A 27052-nucleotide genomic window follows, 5' to 3' on the forward strand; every position below is an offset into this window, starting at 1 on the left:
GAATGAGAATCCATCCCTTCCCCTGGTAGGGCTTGTAGGGTCTTGCTCCCATGGTTAATTTCCCTCGCTGTTAGAAATTGGGGTGGGAGCCACACAAGTACTTAGGTGCCTAAACCCCAAACTTAGGTCCCTGTTTTAAGTACCTAAGTAACAGTTTTTGCTCCACTGTGATCCACAAAACTCTGGCCAAAACCTGTAGGCGCCTACATTTTTCAGGACAGAAGTTCCCTCTGTGCCTAAGTTCTTGCCTCTGGGTATGTACATTGCTGCCTCCCTTCAGGTGTTTGGATGCCTATCTCCTGCCTAAGCCGCAGAGCAATTCACAAACCAGGGGAAGACAGACATTTGGCTGCCTAAGTCACATCCAGGGCCTGATCCAGTAGCCGTGCTCAGAGTGCATCTACCAAATTGGGTCCCATTCAAAATCTAGATGGAGGAAGAGGATGGGGGGAGAAAGAAAGACTGTAGCCTAATGGTTAGAGCATCCACTTGTGAGGTAGGAGACACTGGAACCAGTCCTCCTGCTCCAACCATTTCATTATTTATCTAGAGCGGCACAGCTTCAACAGGAGAGACTGAGGGAACCCCTGTATCTCACTGGGTAAAGCACTCTCCTGAGGGATAGGAGAACCTTGTTCAAAGCCTTTCTCCTTGACTGGCAGAGGGGGGAATTGAACCTGGGTTTTCCATATCCCAGATGACTGCTCCAACCACTGGGCTAAAATGTACAAGATGGGTGATTCTTCCCCTCAGGTTTTGCATGGAGTAAGGCAGGTGCCAAACTTATTCCTGCAAGAAACACCTTAGGCATCTAAGCCATCTGACTCCCGGTAGCTTGCTAAGCTCCTCCCTACAGCCTGGACTTAGGTACCCATCTCTGAGAGAGGGGTGGAGCTTAGTGCACCCACACCTCTTGTCAACATCTCCCATTTCCTAGCTTAGGAGGCTCCCCATGTAGCATGCTGGCTTTTGGGAAATCACACTATAAGGTGCCTATCTCTCCTCATTCATTGTATAGGGAGCTGAGATGCCATAGATCACAGTGTGGTTCCTGTGATTTTCTAGGTGTCTAAAAGTTAAGCACTGGGACACCTAAGTCCTGGTGGATCCCACCATTTGTGCCTTATTTCTAAGTTTGAATTTGTCTGGCTTTAACTTGCAACCATTGAGTCTTATTATACCTTTCTCTGGTAGATTAAAGAGCCTTTTAGTGTTTTCTCCTTGTGAAGGTACATATATAATGAAGCCACCTGTTGATCTAGCTGATAAACAGATTGAGCTCATGCAGCCTCATTAAAGGGCATTTCCCCCCCCCCCATTTTTGGTGGTTCTTCTCTGCACGCTCTCCAATTTTTCAAGATCTGTTTTAAAATGTGGACACCAGAACTGGAGGCAGTATTCCAGTATAGATCTCAGCAATGCCATATACAGAGGTAAAAATCACTTCTCTATTGCTGCTCGCTACTCATTTGTTTGGACTGAACACACAAGAAAGCTCATTCTCAGTGTGATACTCTTTAGAACAATGACAGATACAGAGCTTAAAATTAGAGCTTTATCTAGAATTCTCTCTTTTTCAGAGTGTAAATTATAATATGGCTCAGTCCTCCATCCAGCCAATAGGAGTTTTAACACCGGTTTTAAAGGGAGTGGATCAGTCCCATGTGTAACTTTAATGTGTCATTATAATTTCTAAAACCAACACTGACACTGTTTCCCCTAAATATAATTCTTAATTGCCAAAACTTATGCAATTGGACTAGAAAATGATGATAGTTTAATCAAAGTATGCAGAACAGAATTAGAGATCAAATATTTAGTCTTGTTATGGTTATTGATTTTTATTTTCCCTGGGTAATCTCAAGAGAAATTACAAGAAAAACTGCAATCAAGATAATAAAAAAGAAAATAAATCAGAGGCCTCTGTAGAAATATATTTTTTTTATAATGAATAGCCTCAAAGAGGAACTTTTCACTATATTACATTTTAGGATTATGTTAACCTGAGATCAGTCCATTTGGCTGTCAAATGCATTTCTTATTTTTATTCATGTGTGATCGCATGCCCTGATTCTCATGGGTGACTTTAATTTTCCTGATATCTGCTGGGAGAGCAATACAGCGGTGCATAGACAATCCAGGAAGTTTTTGGAAAGCGTAGGGGACAATTTCCTGGTGCAAGTGCTAGGGGAGCCAACTAGGGGGAGCGCTTTTCTTGACCTGCTGCTCACAAACCGGGTAGAATTAGTGGGGGAAGCAAAAGTGGATGGGAATCTGGGAGGCAGTGACCATGAGTTGGTTGAGTTCATGATCCTGACGCAGGGAAGAAAGGTAAGCAGCAGGATACGGACCCTGGACTTCAGGAAAGCAGACTTTGACTCCCTCAGGGAACAGATGGCCAGGATCCCCTGGGGGACTAACATGAAAGGGAAGGGAGTCCAGGAGAGCTGGCTGTATTTCAAGGAATCCCTGTTGAGGTTACAGGGACAAACCATCCCGATGAGTCGAAAGAATAGTAAATATGGCAGGCGACCAGCTTGGCTTAATGGTGAAATCCTAGCGGATCTTAAACATAAAAAAGAAGCTTACAAGAAGTGGAAGGTTGGACATATGACCAGGGAAGAGTATAAAAATATTGCTCGGGCATGTAGGAAAGATATCAGGAGGGCCAAATCGCACCTGGAGCTGCAGCTAGCAAGAGATGTCAAGAGTAACAAGAAGGGTTTCTTCAGGTATGTTGGCAACAAGAAGAAAGCCAAGGAAAATGTGGGCCCCTTACTGAATGAGGGAGGCAAGCTAGTGACAGAGGATGTGGAAAAAGCTAATGTACTCAATGCTTTTTTTGCCTCTGTTTTCACTAACAAGGTCAGCTCCCAGACTGCTGTGCTGGGCAACACAAAATGGGGAAGAGATGGCCAGCCCTCTGTAGAGATAGAGGTGGTTAGGGACTATTTAGAAAAGCTGGACGTGCACAAGTCCATGGGGCCGGACGAATTGCATCCGAGAGTGCTGAGGGAATTGGCGGCTGTGATTGCAGAGCCCTTGGCCATTATCTTTGAAAACTCGTGGCGAACGGGGGAAGTCCCGGATGACTGGAAAAAGGCTAATGTAGTGCCCATCTTTAAAAAAGGGAAGAAGGAGGATCCTGGGAACTACAGGCCGGTCAGCCTCACCTCAGTCCCTGGAAAAATCATGGAGCAGGTCCTCAAAGAATCAATCCTGAAGCACTTAGAGGAGAGGAAAGTGATCAGGAACAGTCAGCATGGATTCACCAAGGGAAGGTCATGCCTGACTAATCTAATCGCCTTTTATGATGAGATTACTGGTTCTGTGGATGAAGGGAAAGCAGTGGATGTATTGTTTCTTGACTTTAGCAAAGCTTTTGACACGGTCTCCCACAGCATTCTTGTCAGCAAGTTAAGGAAGTATGGGCTGGATGAATGCACTATAAGGTGGGTAGAAAGCTGGCTAGATTGTCGGGCTCAACGGGTAGTGATCAATGGCTCCATGTCTAGTTGGCAGCCGGTGTCAAGTGGAGTGCCCCAGGGGTCGGTCCTGGGGCCCGTTTTGTTCAATATCTTCATAAATGATCTGGAGGATGGTGTGGATTGCACTCTCAGCAAATTTGCGGATGATACTAAACTGGGAGGAGTGGTAGATACGCTGGAGGGGAGGGATAGGATACAGAAGGACCTAGACAAATTGGAAGATTGGGCCAAAAGAAATCTAATGAGGTTCAATAAGGATAAATGCAGGGTCCTGCACTTAGGATGGAAGAATCCAATGCACCGCTACAGACTAGGGACCGAATGGCTCGGCAGCAGTTCTGCGGAAAAGGACCTAGGGGTGACAGTGGACGAGAAGCTGGATATGAGTCAGCAGTGTGCCCTTGTTGCCAAGAAGGCCAATGGCATTTTGGGTTGTATAAGTAGGGGCATAGCGAGCAGATCGAGGGACGTGATCGTTCCCCTCTATTCGACACTGGTGAGGCCTCATCTGGAGTACTGTGTCCAGTTTTGGGCCCCACACTACAGGAAGGATGTGGATAAATTGGAAAGAGTACAACGAAGGGCAACAAAATGATTAGGGGTCTAGAGCACATGACTTATGAGGAGAGGCTGAGGGAGCTGGGATTGTTTAGTCTGCAGAAGAGAAGAATGAGGGGGGATTTGATAGCTGCTTTCAACTACCTGAAAGGGGGTTTCAAAGAGGATGGCTCTAGACTGTTCTCAATGGTAGCAGATGACAGAACGAGGAGTAATGGTCTCAAGTTGCAATGGGGGAGGTTTAGATTGGATATTAGGAAAAACTTTTTCACTAAGAGGGTGGTGAAACACTGGAATGCGTTACCTAGGGAGGTGGTAGAATCTCCTTCCTTAGAGGTTTTTAAGGTCAGGCTTGACAAAGCCCTGGCTGGGATGATTTAACTGGGACTTGGTCCTGCTTTGAGCAGGGGGTTGGACTAGATGACCTTCTGGGGTCCCTTCCAACCCTGATATTCTATGATTCTATGATTCTATGATCTAGCATTATCCAATCAAGCCATTTGCTTATAGGGGGAAAAAGTGTCAAACAAGCTTTACACAATAAAAACAACAGATGAGACAGTGGTTAAATTGGGCATTTAGGCATCTCTGTGTGAGAACAAGAATAATTAAGGTTATTTTAATATATGAGAATTTGAATTCTCATACAATATTTGTGGTTTTGGAATAGTCCATTTTTCATCCCCTTTCTTGGTGATATGGAAGGAAATTAATACTTTGAATTCAAGTGGAAAATTGTTTAAAGAGGGACTGAAGAAGAACTTTAGAATCCCGTTGTATACTCTGATCAGTATTGGGAATCAGGCATAGATAAATGCGGTCTGTTTATTAAGAAGAAATGTTAAGAGGGGGGGGGGATAATTACCGGTTTCTGGTGACTTATTCAATACCAAATAGTGTGAGTTACTGATTTTGGAATGTGAATGTAATAATTGTATTGCCTGTCATGGGGAACGACAAAAGGTAAATGCCAAAGTCAGTACGTTTGCTCACTGGCATGCCAAGGAAGATTTTACCATATTATGAGCCAATGGGAATAGGCAGAGGCCATCTTTTAAAAATGGAAAAACAAGATAATTTACCAATGGGTCTGCACTTCAGGTGTTGTCGCTGCAAATTCATTCAAGGGATGAAGCTCCCAGTGCAACTGAAGTTTGGAAAACGTCATGCCTATTGGGATGAAATCAATGCCCTCTGATTACTTGAGATATTTGGACTTGAATTTGTAAGAGGCCCATGCAGCCTCAGCCACCTCACTTCTTTCTCCTTAACCAAGAGTTTCCTGAGAATCGAACCTTGAGGAAGAGGAGAAGGAGGGTAGATTGTGTGAACACATACTAGCAGTACTCCTGGAGAACCACCATTGCTATGTCAAGTTGCACTCTCTTTCTTCTATGAGGTGGCCTCTGCAAATTGGCCTTTCTTAGAATCTGATGAGCAATGCAAAGGTGGGCTGTGGAGTTCTGATTTAACAAGGATTACAGAATCACTCTCCCAAAATGAGAATTGTATCTTGATGCCAAGATGAGAGTTACACCGTGTAAATATGCATGCAGAGCTCCAGATACAAGATTTCTGTTATGGATTTCTATTAAGAAGGCATGCCATCAGTGCTATTTAAGCTGTCGCAGTTATCTTCAAGATCATGAGGTGCAGAGTGATCTGCTAGCTAATGTATAAACACCTCTCAATGCATAGCCTAATCCACTTAAATACTTAATAAAAGTATTTATTTTACATTGAACCCCAATGCCACAAAATGTCTTAATGATCTCCTACGTGGGTTAGGTCCTAGTCAAATAAACCCCCAAAGACCTCTTGGCATCTTATGTATTAAGATTAGTTTCCTTTGGATAAGAATCTAAGAACATAAGAATGCCCATCCTGAGTCAGACCAACAGTCCCTCTAGCCTAGTATCCTGTCACCAGACCACACCACGCGATCCATTGTCTACAGCCAAGCTCTACAATATAACCACATTCGCTCCAACCCCTCAGACAGAGACAAACACCTACAAGTTCTCTATCAAGCATTCTTACAACTACAATACCCACCTGCTGAAATGAAGAAACAGATTGACAGAGCCAGAAGAGTACCCAGAAGTCACCAATTACAGGACAGGCCCAACAAAGAAAGTAACAGAACACCACTAGCCATCACTTTCTGCCCCCAACTAAAACCTCTCCAGAGTATCATCAAGGATCTACAACCTATCCTGAAGGACGATCCCTCACTCTCACAGATCTTGGGAGACAGGCCAGTCCTTGCTTACAGACAGCCCCCCAACCTGAAGCAAATATTCACCAGCAACCACACACCACACAACAAAAACATGAACCTAGGAACCTGCCAACTCTGTCCACATATCTATTCAGGGGACACCATCATAGGGCCTAATCACATCAGCCACAATATCAGAAGCTCGTTCACCTGCACATCTACCAATGTGGTATATGCCATCATGTGCCAGCAATGCCCCTCTGCCATGTACATTGGCCAAACAGGACAGTCTCTACGTAAAAGAATAAATGGACACAAATCAGATGTCAAGAATTATAACATTCAATAACCAGTCGAAGAACACTTCAACCTCCCTGGTCACTCGATTACAAACCTAAAAGTTGCAATACAACAACAAAAAACTTCAAAAACAGACTCCAATGAGAAACTGCTGAATTGGAATTAATTTGCAAACTGGATACAATTAACTTAGGCTTGAATAAAAACTGGGAGTGGATGGGTCATTACACAAAGTAAAACTATTTCCCCATGCTTATTTTTCTCCCTACTGTTATTCACACCTTCTTGTCAACTGTTGGAAATGGGACATCCTGATTATCACTACAAAAGGTTGGTCCCCCCCCCCTTGCTGATAATAGCTCACCTTAACTGATCACTCTCATTATAGAGGGTATGGTTTCATGTTCTCTGTATATCTATCTATCTATCTATCTATCTATCTATCTACTGTATTTTCCACTGCATGCATTCGATGAAGTGTGTTTTAGCCCACGAAACCTTACGCGCAAATAAATTTGTTAATCTCTAAGGTGCCACAAGTACTCCTTTTTGTCTTCCAGCACTGGCCAGTGCCAGATGCTTCAGAGGAAATGAATAGAACTGGGAAATTTCAAGTGATCCATCCCCTCTTGTCCAGTCCCAGCTTCTGGCACTTGGAGGTTTCGGAACACACGTGCCTGGGACAGCTTCTCTGACCATCTTGGCTAATAGCCATTGATGGGTCTATCCTTCAGGAACTTCTCTAATTCTTTTTGAAGTCAGTTCTACTTTTGACCTTCACAACTTCCCGTGGCAATGAGTTTCACAGTTGACTGCATTGTGTCAAGAAGTACTTCCTTACATTTGTTTTAAACCTGCTGCCTAATAATTTAATTTGGTGATCCCTGGTTCTTATGTTACATGAAGGGGTAAATACCACTTCTTTATTCACTTTCACCACACCATTCATGATTTTATAGACCAATTCTTTTTCCAATTCTAATATATCTTTTTTGAGATGGGATGAACGGAACTGCTCACAGTATTCAAGGTGAGGGCATGACATGGATTTACATAATGGCATTATGATATTTTCTGTCTTATTTTCTAGTTCTTTCCTAATGGTTCCTAATATTGTTAGGTTTTTTATTGCTGCTGAATATTGAGCTGATGTTTTCACAGAACTCTCTGAGAATCCAAGATCTCTTTCTTGGGTGATAATAGTTTAATTTAGACACCATCATTTTTTACATATAGTTAGGATTATGTTTTCCAATGTGCGTTACTTCTCAACAGTGAATTTCAACTGCCATTTTGTTGTCCAGTCATGCAGTTTTCTGAGATCCCTTTGTAAATCTTCACAGTCAGCTTTGGACTTTATTATCTTGAGACATTTCATATGATCTGTAAATTTTATCACCTCATTGTTCACCCTCTTTTCCAGATCAGTTATGAATATTTTCTTGACTGCACAGTCCCCAGTTCATATCCTTGGGGGACCCAACTATTTTCCAGTCTCCATTATGAAAACTGACCATTTATTCTTACACTTGGTTTCCTGTCTTTTAAACAGTTACTAATCCATGACAAGATCTTCCTCTTATACCATGCCTGCTTACTTTGCTTAAGAGGCCTTGTCATAGGTGTTCTGAAAGTCCAAGTACACAATATATCAACTGGCTCACCCTTGTCCACATGCTTGTTGACAACTTCAAAGAATTCTGCAGTGAAGACTAATGCACAGAATTCATTTAACTTCTCCACCAGGACCTTATCTTCCTTGAGTGTTCATTTAGCACCTTGGTCGTCCAGTGGCCACACTACATGGAAGGCTTCCTGCTATTGATGAACTTAAGAAAACTGCTGTTAGTTTTTGTGTCTTTAGTTAGTGGCTCTTCGGATTCTTTCTTGGTCTTCTTTATTATATTTACACTTGACTTGGCAGAGTTTGTGCATCTTTATTTTCCCTCACTAGGATTTGACTTCCAATTTTTAAAGGATGGCTTTTTGTATATAACTGCCTCTTTTACTCTGCTGTTTAGCCATGGTGGCATTTTTGGTCTTCTGTTTTTTATTATTTGGGGTATACATTTAGTTTGACATTCTATTATGATGTTTTTAAATAGTCTCTATGCAGTGTGCAGGCATGTCATCCTTGTGATTATTCCTTTTAATTCTAATTAACTAGCTTCCTCATTTTTAATCCTCTTTTTTTTTAAGTTAAATGCTACTGTGGTGGGCTTCTTTGGCATCCCCCCTCCCCCAGGAGGTAGAATTTAGTTACATTATGGTCTCTATTACCAGACAGTTCAGCTGTATTCACTTCATGGACCAGATCCTATGCTCCAGTTAGGACTAAATCAAGACTTGCCTCTCACCTTGTGAGTTCCAGGACTAGCTGCTCTAAGAAGTAGTCACTAATGTGTCTATGTATTTTATCTCTGCATCCCTTCCTGATGTGACATGTTCCCCATAATACGAGACTATCTGAAGTCTTCCATTATTATTGTGTTTTCTGCCTTTGCAGACTCTCTAATATCCCTGATCATTTCACAATCACCATGAGCATCTTGGTCAGGTGGTCGGCAATATATTCACATAACTATATGCTTATTGTTCAAGCATGGAATCTCTATCCATAGAGATCCTATGATGCAGTTTGAGTCACTGAAGATTTTTACTCTATGCTTTTTTTCACTTCCCCACCAGCTCAACCTACTCAGTCGTTCCTGTATATTTTACACCCTTGTATTACTTTGTCCCATTGTGTGCTTAATCTATAGTTTAGAAGAACTCTGGGAGGTGCAACTTCCACCAGTGGAAGCCAGACACAACTTTTGGTATTAATTTGAGGTGAGGACATAGGACCACTTTGTCTCTGTGGGATACGATGAAAGGAGAAAAGTCTGTGATTGAATCACTCTTTTAAAAGTTATAACTGGTTTAAGATGTTGTCTTTTGCAACAGCTGGAACAACAGCACCCTCCTCTGTGCTTAAGAGGTAGGTCCATCAGCCCTATGTTAAGGTCTCACTGATTCTCTGACCAGCAAGAAGCAACTAACCGGATAATTAAGAAATCTTGTGGCGATCAAACTGCCCACTGGTAGCTGATACACTGAGATAGCTGCACTTTGATAGGAGACCAAACAAATGAACAAACAAAAGAGTCAGTACCTTTTCTGTTGTACATAAAATCCCAAAGAGGAGGATGTGGATGCAAACCACATTGATATCTACTATGCATAGAGAAAACTTTTTTTGACATCCGTTATTTTCAGAACAGGTGGCTTTTGATCCTAGACTACAAAAGAATCTCCTGTACTTCCCTGGTTAATGTCAGGTACAAATAGTTACTGATTTGTGATACAAACCCTGGGTGGAATAACTGGATTTGGAAGTGAGATCAAAGTCTCTTCCTAGGTTAGCAAGTTTCATGGATACAGGTCGTAGAAACAGAGTTTTCTGTGAGAGATCCAAGAAATCCATATACCATTATTGTCTGGCCAATGCTGGGGCAAATAGTATGACCTAACTCTTGTCTTGTAGCTGTTTGGATCACTAGTGGGATCAGTGGGAAAATATAAAGAAGCACTTTACTCCTGTCTACCAGAAACATATTTGTGACCGAGTTGCTGTCAATCTCTGCTCTGGACCAGAACTGAGAACCTTACATACTGTTGCTTGTTGGAAAGAAGTGTATGGAAGTTGGCCCCACAGAAACCAGAAATGAAGGAGAGGAAGCAGGAATCTTCACGAATGGCCTGATTGGCAAAGCTAGAGACAACCCAGTCATGCAGACCTGGGCCCATGATGTTGTTTCTTCCTCTTATGCTGACAGTTCTACACATGCATTTTAATTTTAAAAAGGAAATAAAGGTTTGACATGTGCATAGATTGATTTTCCATATAAAATAAAAAATAGCACTGCTTCAATAGGCACCATATCTTTTAAAATACTTATATCATACTGGCTTTTGATCTACACTGTTTATTCCAGAAATTAATTTTAATCATTCTTTAGTTCATTTATATATTCACACATATAAACTAATACACGATTTATAGTACTATATTTTAATATTCAAAAGAAATTCTTATATAAAGAATATTCATATGAAAGCTACATGAAACATTAAAAACTCTGCCTAAAACTAACTGACTGTAAAGGAAACATAAGGACTTCTGATTTATTAGTAGTAATTCAGATGAATTATTTTTATATTATTATCTTTTATCTTTCATTTAATATCATTAACATAAGAGATTTTCATTTCTTCACATCATATATATGCAAAAGTCAGTGTATGAACTGATCCTTCTACAGTTAAAAATAAAGTAACTGGGATATTTTGTAGTCAAAGAGTCAGAAGTTTACTTGGTATAAAATAGCATAATTCTGTTCAACTCAGTGCACCTAAGATAATGTATATTGCTGGGGATCTGCCCCAAAGTCTGCTTAAAAATTGTTCCATTAAAAAAGAAAAATTAAAACAGATAAGCAGTACACAAATATCCTCCAAAGTACAAAATGCTGTATGGTTTATTTATTTGCAGCTGCCTCTTCAATTTTGAGATGAAATGATTTTTCAGAACAGACAATTATTTGAAAGAGTAATTTATTTCTGAGAAAGGTAAATTCCTGCAATGTATATGTTCCTATACCTGCTTGCCAGGACAAGTGTGATTTGGTGACTCAAGGTAGAAATATTGTGCCCATTAAAACTTTATTTTATTTATATGATGATACTTCACACCATTTCCACTGAAGAGCTGTTTCATCATAACATAAATTGGTTTTTTGTTTTTTTGTATACAGCTGTTCAGAGAATGCCTACTTCATTTTATTCTGTCTTTCACATAGATGTGGAGTGGACAGGTTCAAGCGGAGTATAAGGTATCAATGTAAGTCCCAGATTCTGTAACTGACAGGATGCAGGTGAATTTTTGTGCCTGTACAACATTTCATTGCCATCAATTGAGTGTCTGCCCATGTCCTAGGAATTGTAGCACTTAGCTGTACATTCACTGTTGTGAATGATGTGGATAGATACTTTCCTTTTGGGTTTTTAAATTATGGCATTTTTGAATTCCATATCATATCCAATATCACAAGAATTTATGAGCTTATTAAAAGATTCACCCACTTCATATTTCTCCCACCCCACTGAAAATAATTAAATTTCCTTCAGGAAAAACAAAGAATGTTCACACATTTATCCCAACTGGAGGAGGTGGGGGGAACCCACAGCAGTTCCTGGAGACATCACCTGTTTTCTGCATAAACAGGACTCTTCACATGTGTGGGAGAGAAACATTTCATTTTTCAGTGGAGAGCAAAAAAAAGATAGGCAAAAGATACTACGCTTTTGAAACTGACCAGAACATGTCCCCCCCAGCAATAAAAATGTTCATGCATGTCTAAACAAAACTGGTCTAGGAAGACATTAAGACTGAGGCTTGGTGGGTAATTAGATACCCAGGATCCAACTGAGCTGTGGTCTTAGACACCTTTTTGTCTTCTGAGTAACATTACAGTGCAGCAATTGGACATATGGTACAATGTAACATAAGGTTGCCAAAGGGTGGCATGTAAGGTTTCTACTGCAAGACAGTAGCTTACTGGACATCAATCATTGTGAAATGTATGCATTATGATATTTTAGGAATTATTTATCTATATTGAAAACTATGTTTTAAAGTATGTAAACTAAGACAGGTCACTAGAAGGTGATAAATAGGTTTTGTTCAGCCCTAGAGGATATAAAATGTATATCTGTGGATGCAGACATACATGGATATAAAGCGGATATCCACAGAGCTGCAGGGCTCTACCAGGAACTGCAGGGGTGAAAGTGGCAGCATGTCGGCTCAAGAGCATTTAGGACTAGTCTTCTTTATAGCGGAGACCTCTGAAGCAAGGCAAAGGGGAGGAAAACTGAACTAAATATTTGTATTTCTTCAAAAAAAAAAGTGAAAAAATTCAAATGAGATGAAGAAACATTTCATTCTGATTGCTCCCCGCCCTGTGAAAATGCCTACTTTTTTGCTAGCCCTAGTTATTTCTTGGAGATTGAGGCCCCATGGTGCTAGGCCCTGTACAAACATGCTTTACTAATAAATTAGGTCTAAATATGATCTTTAAAAATGTTACTTATTATATATCACAATGCTAAAGCTTGTTCTTTTTCTGACATGTCCTTATGGCCAATGACTTGGTTTTTCCATTTTTTTTCTTTTTTGCTTTTCCATGGTGTTCATGAATTTTATCATAATTCTATATTTTCCCTTATGAAGCTGCGTTTCCTTCCTTTGCTGCCCCCTCCCCCATTTTTGTAATCCTGGCATCCACTTTAAATTTGTTTCTTGTTTGTACTTTCATTACAAAATAAAGCAATCTAACTAAAAACACCAGCCTAACCACATCAGCTGTACTCAATGCATTTACAGCACAAATGAATATAGCCCATTCACTCCTGTATTCATCATCTCAAACCTCAAACTAAGAGGGAGGAAAAATGTATAATGCTGTAAGTAATTAGCTTGAGAGTTATTTGCAAAAGTACCAATTTTAACAAGTAACATCCAAAGGCTGACCACTGAAAAAGGAAAATGCCTGGGGTAAAATCCTGGCCTCTGTGATTACCTTAACTAGGAATAAAAGGTTTCTTCTTATCTTGAGTTAGCTATTGAAGGCAAGGCAGTTTGTAATTTTCTCATGTTTCAGTAGACTGAGATAAAAACTATAGAGCTTTGCCTTTACTAGGAAAAAGGCATGTTTGTTAACATGTGCTAAGGATACACTTTTTTCCATACCATCAAGGCCACTGAAGTCAATGGGAATAGCATTTCAACACTGTTACTTTTACAATTGCTTAGGTTTCCCAAGCACTGAAAGTATTTTCTGCAATCTCCACTGCTTCTTTGTTACTGGGGGCCCTTTTTGAACTTCTTACTCATTCTTTGTTTCAATATTATGGCACCCTTGCTACTTACTGGTATTTTTATCTGATATATTACAAATGGAATGTCATGTAGTCATGCAGTCCTATTCTGGACAGCACTTAGGCCCGATTAACCATTTAACTAACTTTTAAAAAGGGAGCAAACCCATTGAACCCAGCTGCTTAAATGATGCATTGAATAAGGATAGATTTCTGCATTTTCCTGAATCTGGCCCAAATTGCACAGAAATTAGTAAGCAGTTTGTTTTATTTTTTGTTCATTCCATAAAGTTCATTGGGATAAACTCACTGAGGGAGAGAAATATTTGATCTATAAAGGCCAAAATTTTCAAACTTTGTTGCCTAATGATAAATTGGGGTCCTGAACAGCAGGCTCATAAATAAAAGGGATATCCCTTTTATTTATGAGCATTTTATATGTTGGTTTAAATGTTATCATCCTCTATAGAATTTAATAGCATTTTTCAAGATGCAGCTTGAATATAAGAAAACATATGTGTATCTAGCCTTTTTGGCTATGAAACTATTACTATAAAATATTACTACACGCTAACAACTTAATCTTTAGCATTATTTCCCAAGAGGAAAAAAGTTAGAAATTATATTAATACATTCTGTAGTAGCACAATGACTTTTTTATGCCGTGATTCAACAATGCACTTGAACACGTGCTTAACTTCAAACACATGCTCAAGTCCATCCCAGCAAAACCCTTAAGTATGTGCTTTAAATCCCATTGACTTAAAATGTCATTTATACACCTGCATAACAGCTTGTTTAATCATGCCTATATAGGGGCTGATCCAAGGTTCAGTAAAGTCAATTGAAATTAATGGGAGTCTTTCCATTAATTGATTTGGATCAGGCTTGTAAAGCTATAAAATCACTAAACATTATGAGTACTCGTGGCACCTTAGAGACTAACAAATTTATTTGAGCATAAGCTTTCGTGAGCTACAGCTCACTTCATCGGATGCATTCGGTGGAAAATACAGTGGGGAGATTTATATACACACACAGAGAACATGAAACAATGGATTTTATCATACACACTGTAAGGAGAGTGATCACTTAAGATGAGCTATTACCAACAGGAAGGAGGGGGGGAAGGAGGAACACCTTTTGTGGTGATAATCAAGGTGGGCCATTTCCAGCAGTTAACAAGAATGTCTGAGGAACAGTAGGGGGTGCGGTGGGGGGAGAAATACCATGGGGAAATAGTTTTACTTTATGTAATGACTCATCCACTCCCAGTCTCTATTCAAGCCTAAGTTAATTGTATCCAGTTTGTAAATTAATTCCAATTCAGCAGTCTCTCGTTGGAGTCTGTTTTTGAAGCTTTTTTGTTGAAGTATAGCCACTCTAAGGTCTGTGATCGAGTGACCAGAGAGATTGAAGTGTTCTCCGACTGGTTTTTGAATTGTATAATTCTTGATGTCTGATTTGTGTCCATTTATTCTTTTACGTAGAGACTATCCAGTTTGACCAATGTACATGGCAGAGGGGCATTGCTGGCACATGATGGCATATATCACATTGGTAGATGTGCAGGTGAACGAGCCTCTGATAGTGTGGCTGATGTGATTAGGCCCTATGATGGTGTCCCCTGAATAGATATGCGGACAGAGTTGCCAACAGGCTTTGATGCAAGGATAGGTTCCTGGGTTAGTGGTTCTGTTGTGTGGTGTGTGGTTGCTGGTGAGTATTTGCTTCAGGTTGGGGGGCTGTCTGTAAGCAAGGACTGGCCTGTCTCCCAAGATCTGTGAGAGTGATGGGTCATCCTTCAGGATAGGTTATAGATCCTTGATGATGCGTTGGAGAGATTTTAGTTGGGGGCTGAAGGTGATGGCTACTGGCGTTGTCTTATTTTCTTTGTTGGGCCTGTCCTGTAATCGGTGACTTCTGGGTACTCTTCTGGCTCTGTCAATCTGTTTCTTCACTTCAGCAGGTGGATATTGTAGTTGTAAGAATGCATGATAGAGATCTTGTAGGTGTTTATCTCTGTCTGAGGGGTTGGAGCAAATGCAGTTACATTGTAGAGCTTGGCAGTAGACAATGGATCGTGTGGTGTGATCTGGATGAAAGCTAGAGGCATGTAGGTAGGAATAGCGGTCAGTAGGTTTCCGATATAGGGTAGTATTTATGTGACCATCGCTTATTAGCACCGTAGTGTCCAAGAAATGGATCTTTTTTGTGGACTGGTCCAGGCTGAGGTTGATGATGGGATGAAAATTGTTGAAATCCTGGTGGAATTCCTCAAGGGCTTTTTTTCCATGGGTCCAGATGATGAAGATGTCATCAATGTGGCGCAAGTAGAGTAGGGGCATTAGGGGATGAGAGCTGAGGAAGCGTTGTTCTAAGTCAGTCATAAAAATGTTGACATACTGTGGGGCCATGCGGGTACCCATCGCAGTGCCGCTGATTTGAAGGTATACATATCCTTGTATATCCTTGCAACAAAGCCCGTTGCCAGCTCTGTCCACACATGTATTCAGGGGACACCATCATAGGGCCTAATCACATCAGCCACACTATCAGAGGCTCGTTCACCTGCGCATCTACCAATGTGATATATGCCATCATGTGCCAGCAATGCCCCTCTGCCATGTACATTGGTCAAACTGGATAGTCTCTACGTAAAAGAATAAATGGACACAAATCAGACATCAAGAATTATAACATTCAAAAACCAGTCGGAGAACACTTCAATCTCTCCGGTCACACGATTACAGACCTGAGAGTGGCTATCCTTAAACAATAAAACTTCAAATACTCCGAGAGACTGCTGAATTGGAATTAATTTGCAAACTGGATACAATTAATTTAGGCTTGAATAGAGATTGGGAGTGGATGAGTCATTACATAAAGTAAAACTATTTCCCCATGTTATTTCTCCCCCCATCCCACTCCCCCACTGTTCCTCAAACGTTCTTGTTAACTCCTGGAAATGGCCCACCTTGATTATCACCACAGAAGGTTTCATAGAATCATAGAATCATAGAATATCAGGGTTGGAAGGGACCCCAGAAGGTCATCTAGTCCAACCCCCTGCTCAAAGCAGGACCAAGTCCCAGTTAAATCATCCCAGCCAGGGCTTTGTCAAGCCTGACCTTAAAAACCTCTAAGGAAGGAGATTCTACCACCTCCCTAGGTAACGCATTCCAGTGTTTCACCACCCTCTTAGTGAAAAAGTTTTTCCTAATATCCAATCTAAACCTCCCCCATTGCAACTTGAGACCATTACTCCTCGTTCTGTCATCTGCTACCATTGAGAACAGTCTAGAGCCATCCTTTTTGAAACCCCCTTTCAGGTAGTTGAAAGCAGCTATCAAATCCCCCCTCATTCTTCTCTTCTGCAGACTAAACAATCCCAGCTCCCTCAGCCTCTCCTCATAAGTCATGTGCTCTAGACCCCTAATCATTTTTGTTGCCCTTCGCTGTACTCTTTCCAATTTATCCACATCCTTCTTGTAGTGTGGGGCCCAAAACTGGACACAGTACTCCAGATGAGGCCTCACCAGTGTCGAATAGAGGGGAACGATCACGTCCCTCGATCTGCTCGCTATGCCCCTACTTATACATCCCAAAATGCCATTGGCCTTCTTGGCAACAAGGGCACACTGCTGACTCATATCCAGCTTCTCGTCCACTGTCACCCCTAGGTCCTTTTCCGCAGAACTGCTGCCGAGCCATTCGGTCCCTAGTCTGTAGCGGTGCATTGGATTCTTCCATCCTAAGTGCAGGACCCTGCACTTATCCTTATTGAACCTCATTAGATTTCTTTTGGCCCAATCCTCCAATTTGTCTAGGTCCTTCTGTATCCTATCCCTCCCCTCCAGCGTATCTACCACTCCTCCCAGTTTAGTATCATCCGCAAATTTGCTGAGAGTGCAATCCACACCATCCTCCAGATCATTTATGAAGATATTGAACAAAACGGGCCCCAGGACCGACCCCTGGGGCACTCCACTTGACACCGGCTGCCAACTAGACATGGAGCCATTGATCACTACCCGTTGAGCCCGACAATCTAGCCAGCTTTCTACCCACCTTATAGTGCATTCGGGCAATGTTTATAGTGCAATGTTTTCCTCCTTCCCCCCCTCCTTCCTGCTGGTAATAGTTCATCTTAAGTGATCACGCTCCTTACAGTGTGTATCATTGTTTCATGTTCTCTGTGTGTGTATATAAATTTCCCCACTGTATTTTCCACTGCATACATCCAATGAAGTGAGCTGTAGCTCACAAAAGCTTATGCTCAAATAAATTTGTTAGTCTCTAAGTGTCACAAGTACTCCTTTTCCTTTTTGCGAATACAGACTAACACGGCTGCTACTCTGAAACTAAACATTATGGGTCTGATTCATGTATTAAGGTCCCTGTACGCTGCCAGAACATTGCAAAGGGGCCTTAAAGTGGGTGTCAGAATAATGTGGGTGCGCATTTACACCTACATGGAGACTTCTTTGCACTGACAGAGTGTTGTAAAGGGGTCTTAGTGTAAAGGAGAATTAGCGCCATCAGCATTGAACTAGAGCTTTCATGATTTCTTTTGGTGAGAGAATGAACTGTAGCCAGGCCAACCTGTCTCTTTAATTACATTTTCTACTGGAGAGCAGCAAGAAGCATTGCTGTAATGTCACTGACCCCATTTACTTTCAGCTCAAGAACAGTAGCAGATTCATTTTCTCTGGGGATTAATCAGAATAAAAAGTTACATCTGAGTGGGAATGTCGCTTTCTCCCCTCCAGTCTCCAATTCCATTTATATGGTATAAGGGATGGAATTATAGACAACTTCTAACCATAGAATATCAGGAAGGGACCTCAGGAGGTCATCTAGTCCAACCCCCTGCTCAAAGCAGGGCCAATCTCCAATGTTTGCCCCAGATCCCTAAATGGCCCTTTTAGGATTGACCTCACAACCCTGGGTTTAGCAGGCCAATGCTCAAACCACTGAGCTATCCCTTCCTCCATGGCTAACACTTCATAGTACTACCATTTAGCTCTCATAGGAAACAGATTTAATAAAGGAGTTGTGTTCAACACCTATTTTCCTTCACTTAGTAAGAGAAAAAGGATTTGTTGTTATTTTTTGTATTACTGTAGCTTCTGGAAGCTTTAAGTAAAATTGGCACCCTATTGTGCTAGGTGTAGTACAAACATAAGAGAAAGTCCCTGCTCCAACATTGTTACACTTTAAGTAGATAAGGGTAGGAAGCAGAAAATAGAGGTTAAGTGACTTGTCCAAGGTCACCAAGCAAGTCAGCGAGGGGGCTAGAAGTTAGGTCTCTTGAGTCACAGATCAGATTTTCTCCACTAGACCATGGTGTCTCTAAGGAGCTGTGTTGAAAAATTTAATAGAGCAGGTCAAAACTTTTCCATCAACAGTATTTGAGAGAACTGGGATCTTGGTTAAAATTTTTTTCCATGATATATGTCTACTTTCTGTGCAAAATTTAGATTTTTGTCAAAAAAACCTCTGAAAACCAAAATGTTTGTTTTTGTGCCCCACCCATTTTCCAATCACACACACCAGGGGAGATGCCTTGTCTACTCAGCAGCTCATGAGCTAAGGAATTCTCTCTCTCTCCTCAGGCACTCACACAGGAAAGATTTATCCAGGATGTCCACGACCCTCCTACACCCCCTTCAGCAAAGAGCATCGGCTAGTCTCAGAGAGACGATGCCGCATACTCTAATTGCCTCCGGTGAGGTGATTAGCCTAGTCAGTGGTTCAAATGGGGAGGAGAGTCAGAGGAGAGATGGGGTCACACAATCCTAGACCCAGGGAGACCCCTCGCTGGTCATGCCATGCAGGGACAGCCACTTTGGGTCAGATCTTTTACCAATCCACTAAGATGCAGCCACCGAGCTCGCGTTAGAGATATCCCTGGCCACGAGCTTACAGCTTCGCAGGGAGCTCTGGGCGTCTTTCAGTGGCCCTCATTCACATTAGCGTGCGCACATATACACACACACACCAAGGCCTTTGTATCTTCACACCATGATGCATCTCCTGTTCAATAACCTTAATGCTTTATGTCTGGACTTAATACAATCTTTGAGGTGCTAACAACCCCTCAGCACCAGTGCAATAGCCTAATGCATTAACCTTTGTGGGGGTGGTAAAACTAAATCCCCAGTACTACTTCAAACTAACCTTACTGGGGGTGGCAAACAAATCCCCAGTACCGCTCTGCATCTGATCTTGCTGCACAATCAGTAAGTTCGGATGGTGTAAGCCCAAAAGGGACAGACGGCCTCACAGGCAGTCCTCCTCCGATACCCCAGTAAAGATTTCAAAAGGTCTCTTACCTCTATTGTGGCACCATGGAGTTCAAAGGGGAACGGTCCACAGCAGCTGCCGTTGTCTCCGCAGGCGTTGCCATCCCGGGCGAGCCCCCAAATTGTCGAAGAAAAACACAGTTCTCACTCTTCAGGTTGGGTGCAGCAAGTCAGATACACTTTATTATATCAAGCAATTGCACAGTGGAAGAGCGTGCACTTGGACATAGGGTTTCCCCCACCTAGGCAGGTCTCTCCAAGATAAACAATTAGAGCAAGCTTTTATACTTTTATTACAGACAATAATGAGCAACAGCTGCATATTGTTTATACATATTCCTTCATGATATCTTATTTTTCTCACCAATTTCTCTTACAGTCTATATTCGATTCTTATCTAATACAAGGTCACAACATCCTCTTTCACACTTTTTCACCACTCGCTTCGCACTATCCCCACTTCTGCAAATCTCACGTTATTAAAGCTAAAGTTAGACTGACTCCTGCTCATTTCAGAGGCCTGCATCCAAATTCCCTTTATCTACTTCCACACAGCTATATTATTACAGTTTTTAAAGCTTAAATTTTTTGGTATTTGAATTTCTACCAATACATTGAATTTTTCAGTAAACTCCCCCCTACCCCCGTCAGTTTTTGATGAGCTCTAGGGCCTGCTTGTTTTCATTCACTGTAGAAAGATACTTTACCGGAGATCCATTGAGTAATGTTTATGCATTCTATTTGGTTTTAGTAAGGGAAAAGTAGATTTGATTAGATGGAAACAATCCCAGTTTATAAGAACTGGTGCCTGGCCATTTACTGAAACTGGCATTGAATAAAGAAAAGGAGTACTTGTGGCACCTTAGAGACTAACAAATTTATATGAGCATAAGCTTTCGTGATGAAGTGAGCTGTAGTTCACAAAAGCTTATGCTCAAATAAATTTGTTAGTCTCTAAGGTGCCACAAGTACTCCTTTTCTTTTTGCAAATACAGACTAACACAGCTGCTACTCTGAAACCTGGCATTGAATAGCAATCCTTATCAGAGTCATTAAAAAGTTAATTTTCTATTTCACATTTCTTTATGAAAAGTAGAAAACAGACACACATTTTGACATGCTGGGAGATGTGACCCTTTATTTCAATGCAGAAGTGGATCTTACTGAAAATCACATTTGAACTTCTACCTAGGAAAGATAATTGCTTAACAGAGAAAGAGATATCAAATGATTAGATATTTTCACTTCATTCTTATATGAAAGTGAATGAAGCAGGAAAAGCTGAGAGACAGTAATAACTCCATTCTGTATTTAAAGAAGAAAGCAAACTTACTTAAGAAAAAATTGAGCTGCCATTTTTTCTCCTTTATTCCCTTCAGTTTACGTCTGGTTCTTTTGCAGAGGAACTTGTCAACTTCCTAGCTATCATGCAATCTCTCTCCTGACCCAATGGATAGGATTGGATAAAACATTCTGTCAAAATCCAACTTTTCATGTAAAAAACAATTTTTCATTCATGAGAAATTTGTGAAGAGTGTCTGCATTCTGCATAAAATTTTGTTTCTTCATCTAAAAAAAACAAACACCTGAAAACCAATAAGCTTACAGCCAAAAACTGATATATTGTGGCTGAACACTGAAATATTTTACTTTTGATATCCCATCCTGGTATACGTCAGAGTTATAATTTGTTGTCCCCATTCTCCTCCAGAGGCACAACTCTGCAGCCATTCTACATCCTCCCATGATGCATCATGGTCAGGGAATTCGTCATTCTACTGCTTCCCTTTACCATGAGGAGAGATCATGGTGCATGATGAAGATACAGTCCAACCTGGGAGCCTGGGAGAAAACTGAGGGCATGAAGCATCAGAACTGTCACAAGTGTCAGGGGACCCGGTTATGTCATAGGCAGGCAGGCCTAGTGGTCAGAGTCCAAATGCCTGAGTCAAAAATCGGAACAGAGTCAGAGTCAAAGGTCAGAGGCAAATTACCAGGAGTCAGGGAAGATAGAAGCAGAGCAGAGACAGGGCAGGAACAAGACTGGGTGGATGGTAGGATATGGGCTAGAGCCCTGGAAGTCCCAAGCAGGAGCAGGGCTTAGAGAGAGGAGCACAGGGAGCCAAAAAGTCCAAGGGCTAGATTACTTACTAACTTTAAAGGAGTTGGAAGCTTTGCATCCTTGATCTGTCCCTGGCAAAGGTATCACACAGACAGACAGACAAAAGCCTTCTCCCCCCCCCCTCCAGATTTGAAAGAAACTTGTCCCCTCATTGGCCATTTTGGGTCAGGTGCCAGCAAAATTATCTTAGCTTCTTAACCCTTTACAGGTGAAAGGATTTTGCCTCTGGCCAGGAGGGATTTTATAGCACTGTATACAGAAAGGTGGTTACCCTTTGCTTTATATTTATGACAGGGGATCAAGCTGGATCCTAGACATGCTCATCAGCAGATGGTTTCTAAAATAGGCTTTATAGAATATCAGGGTTGGAAGGGACTTCAGGAGGTCATCTAGTCCAACCCCCAGTTCAAAGCAGGACTCAATCCCCAATTTTTGCCCCAGATCCTGAAATAGCCCCCTCAAGGATTGAATTCACAACCCTGGGTTTAGCAGGCCAATGCTCAAAACACTGAGCTATCCCTCCCCTCCAAATATCTACTCCTATAAGTAGTATGCAATATGCTCTAGTAAGGCACGCGACTGCCAGTAGAATGGAGTGAGGTGACAAGGGGGAATACACCATTTTAATGCTGCAAGCTCCCCTACCCAGTCTTGCCAATGGCCCCAGTAGTACAAATCCCCTCCTACACCTTCATTCCCACTAGTAAGGCTGTGAACTCCGCCCTCTCCCCAAACATTCCCTCACACCTCCTTTCTAATTTAGCAAAAAAGAAAAGGAGTACTTGTGGCACCTTACTCCTTTTCTTTTTTGCGAATACAGACTAACACGGCTGCTACTCTGAAACCTTTCTAATTTAGGTTTCTCATCCCTCTCATTCTCTGCCATCAACACCTCCTCCCACAAAACACACTTTATCTTCCCCAAAACCCACCCACAGCTTCCCTCCAATCCTGTGTTACCCACCCTACTTCACCGTCACTAAAATGATGTCCTTGGCTCTGGTTCCCTCCATCTCAATGTCAGTGTAATTCACATCACTGCAGCAGGCCCATAACTGGAGTTTCCACACTTTCTTCTCTTGTTTACAAAGTTTGCATTTGTGTATTTCATTTTCCCAAATTCCACGGATCCTTTTAGGACTAAACCCTTTCAGTCTTCTGTTCCTCCCCACTAAGTGGGCATACAGTACATGAACACTGCAAAAGCAACATTAATTGTGCATGTGTTTCCAGCCATAACCCCCAAGATTACTCAGAGAGGAACATTATGCCTGCAAAGGATTAAAAGTAATGCATGACACATGTGTTTGATGCTACAGCAGCCTCAAGAGGAGCATATGCTAACATGTGGACCATGCCCCTTGGTTCCTGCCAAAGACATCATTCCCCAGATCCACCCACAGAACATCAATAGAGGGTTTAAAGAACACCCTAGCAGGTGACTGTGGAAACACCAGAACTGGTGGAAGTTTTCTATCCTGCACTCTCCTCTTTGACCAAGACTTTTGTGCTATACACACAGATCCAAACACCAGCCCCTATTGCCCTCAGTCATGAATGACCCTATATAAACAAGATGCTGGATGCTTTCAGTGGAAAACAAGGAAACAAGACTGCATTCTCAGTCTGTTCAATTATTCTAAACAATAGTGAGGAAAAGAATTAGACAATTTGGAAAAATACCTAACAAAACTGAGAGATTCCATCCTGTCTTTTAAAAATAAAATAAAGTCTGGTTCCTGGCTGAATCTAGGGGTTGGGGAAAAGAGTAGAATGGAAGTTATTCTTAAAAAATATGCTGAAAAATCAAGGGAGGCTAAAATATTGTCTCTTTGGAGGATGAGGAGGCTTTAGCCCTAAAAGCGCAGTGTGAACAGGTAAAATTTTTGCCATTCATTCCTTCTTTGCAATCAATGCCATGAAACTGGCTAACACCATATTATCTCTCTTTCCATTTTCATTACAATTGTGCCGATCTGAATGAGAAATCAGAACTTTGGTGCATAATAGTCTGTAGATAATGGCAGTATTCTGGACTTGTCCCATCCAGTATTTTATATTCAGATACTCTCTTACCAAGGTAGTGAGACAGCATCATCTCCTACTGCTTTAGAATGCTGCTGTGGTCAGTGTTCATAGCCCAGCCATAAACTTTTGACTGCTATTTCTGCTTTTTTATTTGAATTATGGCTTGGCTCTTTTATTATTGATTCTCAGTATCACAAAAGCTGATATTTACCCTACACGAACACATACAGCCAATTGCCGAATAAATTTAGGGACATACAGTGAAGTAGGTGACCAGCCAGATCTGATACTAGTGTCAAGTATTTCCCTCTGCTCTGAATGTGAAAAGAGACACGTTGGGGGCGGGGGAGAGACAGAATAGCCTGGATCACCATGTCTGTATATAGCCATATATATTTCTCTTGTTGATTCAATAACCCCTTGTTTTTAAACATAAACAACCTACCCATTATTATTGTTTTACAATTGCACCTCTCATCTAAGTATTTGTATAGTAGATGCCTCTCAACCAAGACAAACTCCATTGTGTTAGGTGCTGTACATACATATTATGGACACAGTTGCCAACTTTCACACAGTAAATAAGCGCCCCGACATTCACAATAAGCCAAACATCAAGCTAATCCCATTTCAAAACAAGGCTAAAACAAGCCAGTCTTTAAGAACCGCAATACTCTATGGGACTGTGATGGGCCTGCTGTGCACCCCTGACTCTCCCCCTTGACTCTGCTTGCCAGGACCCTATCTAAAAAAAAAAAAAAAAAACACCGCAACAAGCAAGCCAAACAAGCAACAAGCCAAAAAACTAGCCATCAAGCAACTCACAAGCCAATTAAGCCAAAAAAAAAGAGCCCATTTTCTGAGTTTTTTTCTGCGGGTTTGGCACGTCTGATTATGGAGTCCCTGCCCCAAAGAGCTTACAATCAAAATGGAGGACTCAGACAAAAGGGTAGGAAAAGGAAGAATGGTCATACCCATTTTGTAGAGGAGGAAAAGGAAGCACAGTGAGATTAAGAGGATGTTTACATTACATCTGGCAGGATGTTTCCCAGCTCAGGTAGACAGACACACGCTAACTCTGCTTCAGCTAGCACACTAAAAACAACAGTGTAGTCAGGGTAGGATGGGTGGTGGCTCAGGCTAGCTACCAAAGTACAAATCCACCCTGATGCTCTGGATACATACCTGAGCTACTAAACTGAGCCACTGCCCATACTCGTGAGGTCTACACTGCTATTTTTAGTGCGCTAGCTCAGCTAGGCCTAGTGTATATCTGTCTACCTGCTCTGGGAATCATGTTTCCAGATGCAGTGTAGATGTACTCTAAGTTACTTCCCCATAGCAGCCAACACCACCTCCTTAACTAACGCTTTCTTGTCCACGGTTTACTCATTCTGTCACAGCTGCCGAGGCATTTTTGGAAATTTTACCCCAATTGTTGTTCATTTGGACCAGACGTTTGAATATGCTGATCTAATATCCTCTGAGTTGTCAATTATTTGGGGGCTATGAAATACAGTCTAATTAAAGAAATCAATTTGTGAAACCATTCGTATTCTGGTCTCAATCCTTATTTGCATAGAGACCGTTTTAACACAAATAGATGTGCGAACATTAAAAATATACTCAAAATGACAGATCTTTGAGCGAATGCACAGCCTGCAGCCGAAACGACCTACGTTAAAGCAATGCCACTGGCCATAAAATGTGTATGACAGTCTCTTTTCCCACGAATCCAAAAATAGAGTGTTAGTCATGAGGGTTTGTTTTCAAATTGTGCAAAACAACTGCAATGATGATAGATTAGCTTCTAAAATGTAAAGAAATGTAGAGTCACTTTATGAGGTTGATATTTCTATCAATAATATGTACAACATCATCTTTAACAACAAATCCTTCAAAATGGCATGTCCTAAAGTATTTGCACGGCAACTGATTTATATTCCATTTTAATGATGCATAAAGTCCCTTTATCTCTCTGCAACTCCTGGAAAACTACATTTCAATTCTTTATAAAAATCACACTCTCCTTCCATAAACTATATAAGCACCATCACCCCAACAATTTATACACCTCGTTAAAATATACACACACCACTAGGGTTATCTTAAATTATTTTGCCAGGATGAAGTATCCATGGCATAAGCAATAAACTGCAATGCCACTGCTACCTCAGTAAGGGCCTGAGCCAATACCCACCGAAGGCAGCCTTTTAATTTGCCTTAGCAAGCTTTGGATTCAGCCCATATTCTGCCTTAGGGAACGCCTACACTGGGAAAAAATGTCGTATTCAAAAGTGTGTTAGCTAACAGGTTTTACCTAATGCATTTTTCACACTAACTTTTTAAATGTGTTCTTTGGTTAACCCCAAGGTGTTGCCTTAGATCATTCAGTATAGTTTGATTTACTTGACATCTTATTTTCCCCTCAAATACTCTTGAACAAACTTAAAAAAACAACAACAACAAAAAACCAACTAGTTACCCGTTATTTCTTCAAAAAGTATTTGAAGTATCCCCCCACGCAATGACTTCAGTGGAGCCAAGACTTAACATTCAGTCTGTTCTGTTGCATGCGGATGCTAAGAGGGAAAAAGGTTCCATAGCTTGGTAATCAAGATGGTGCTTATTACAGTTCGAAACATGTTCCTGCTTGACAAAACACCACTAGGTATGTAAATAAAGGGGTGCAGATTGAGTGAATGTTATATTTGAAAATAAGCTCTTAATTTAACAATGATTTCTTTAAAAACAGACAAAGGCTATATGTTTAATTATAGTAATAAACTGATATTTGAGGGCCCCCATGGCCACCTTTATTCTTACTGAACAGTATTTTACTACAAAAAACAGACTCTTGGATTTCAATGGGACTACTGGTGTTGTAAATGACTTCTTGCTATGACTAGGAGTGGCACAATTGGGCCCTTAAACTTCGAGTGTTCTGTGTTTTTCAGAATATTCAATACAGACTTTTCTTTCAAGTGAAAAAAGAATAAAAATAATTAAAATCAATGTATTTTGAAATCATGCCTACTGTAACATCCCTAGTGGGGAAAGATCTGTTAGCTATTGTATTTTAGTTGAGCTCCAGTGACTTCTGTGG

General features: G+C 41.1%; 1 long non-coding RNA gene across 1 annotated transcript; it reads right to left on the bottom strand.

Annotated features, from left to right (window-relative positions):
• Window positions 1-1707: 1707 nt before the first annotated feature.
• Window positions 1708-20341, bottom strand: LOC122460274. The gene is made up of 3 exons (XR_006281485.1): window positions 20212-20341; window positions 14053-14058; window positions 1708-1719 (listed from the first exon to the last, which is right to left on the bottom strand). It is a non-coding gene; the product is annotated as an uncharacterized LOC122460274 (long non-coding RNA).
• Between the last annotated feature and the right edge of the window lie 6711 nt (window positions 20342-27052).

The sequence above is a fragment of the Dermochelys coriacea genome, chromosome 5 (assembly GCF_009764565.3).
Source record: "Dermochelys coriacea isolate rDerCor1 chromosome 5, rDerCor1.pri.v4, whole genome shotgun sequence".
Taxonomy (NCBI): Eukaryota; Metazoa; Chordata; order Testudines; family Dermochelyidae; genus Dermochelys; species Dermochelys coriacea.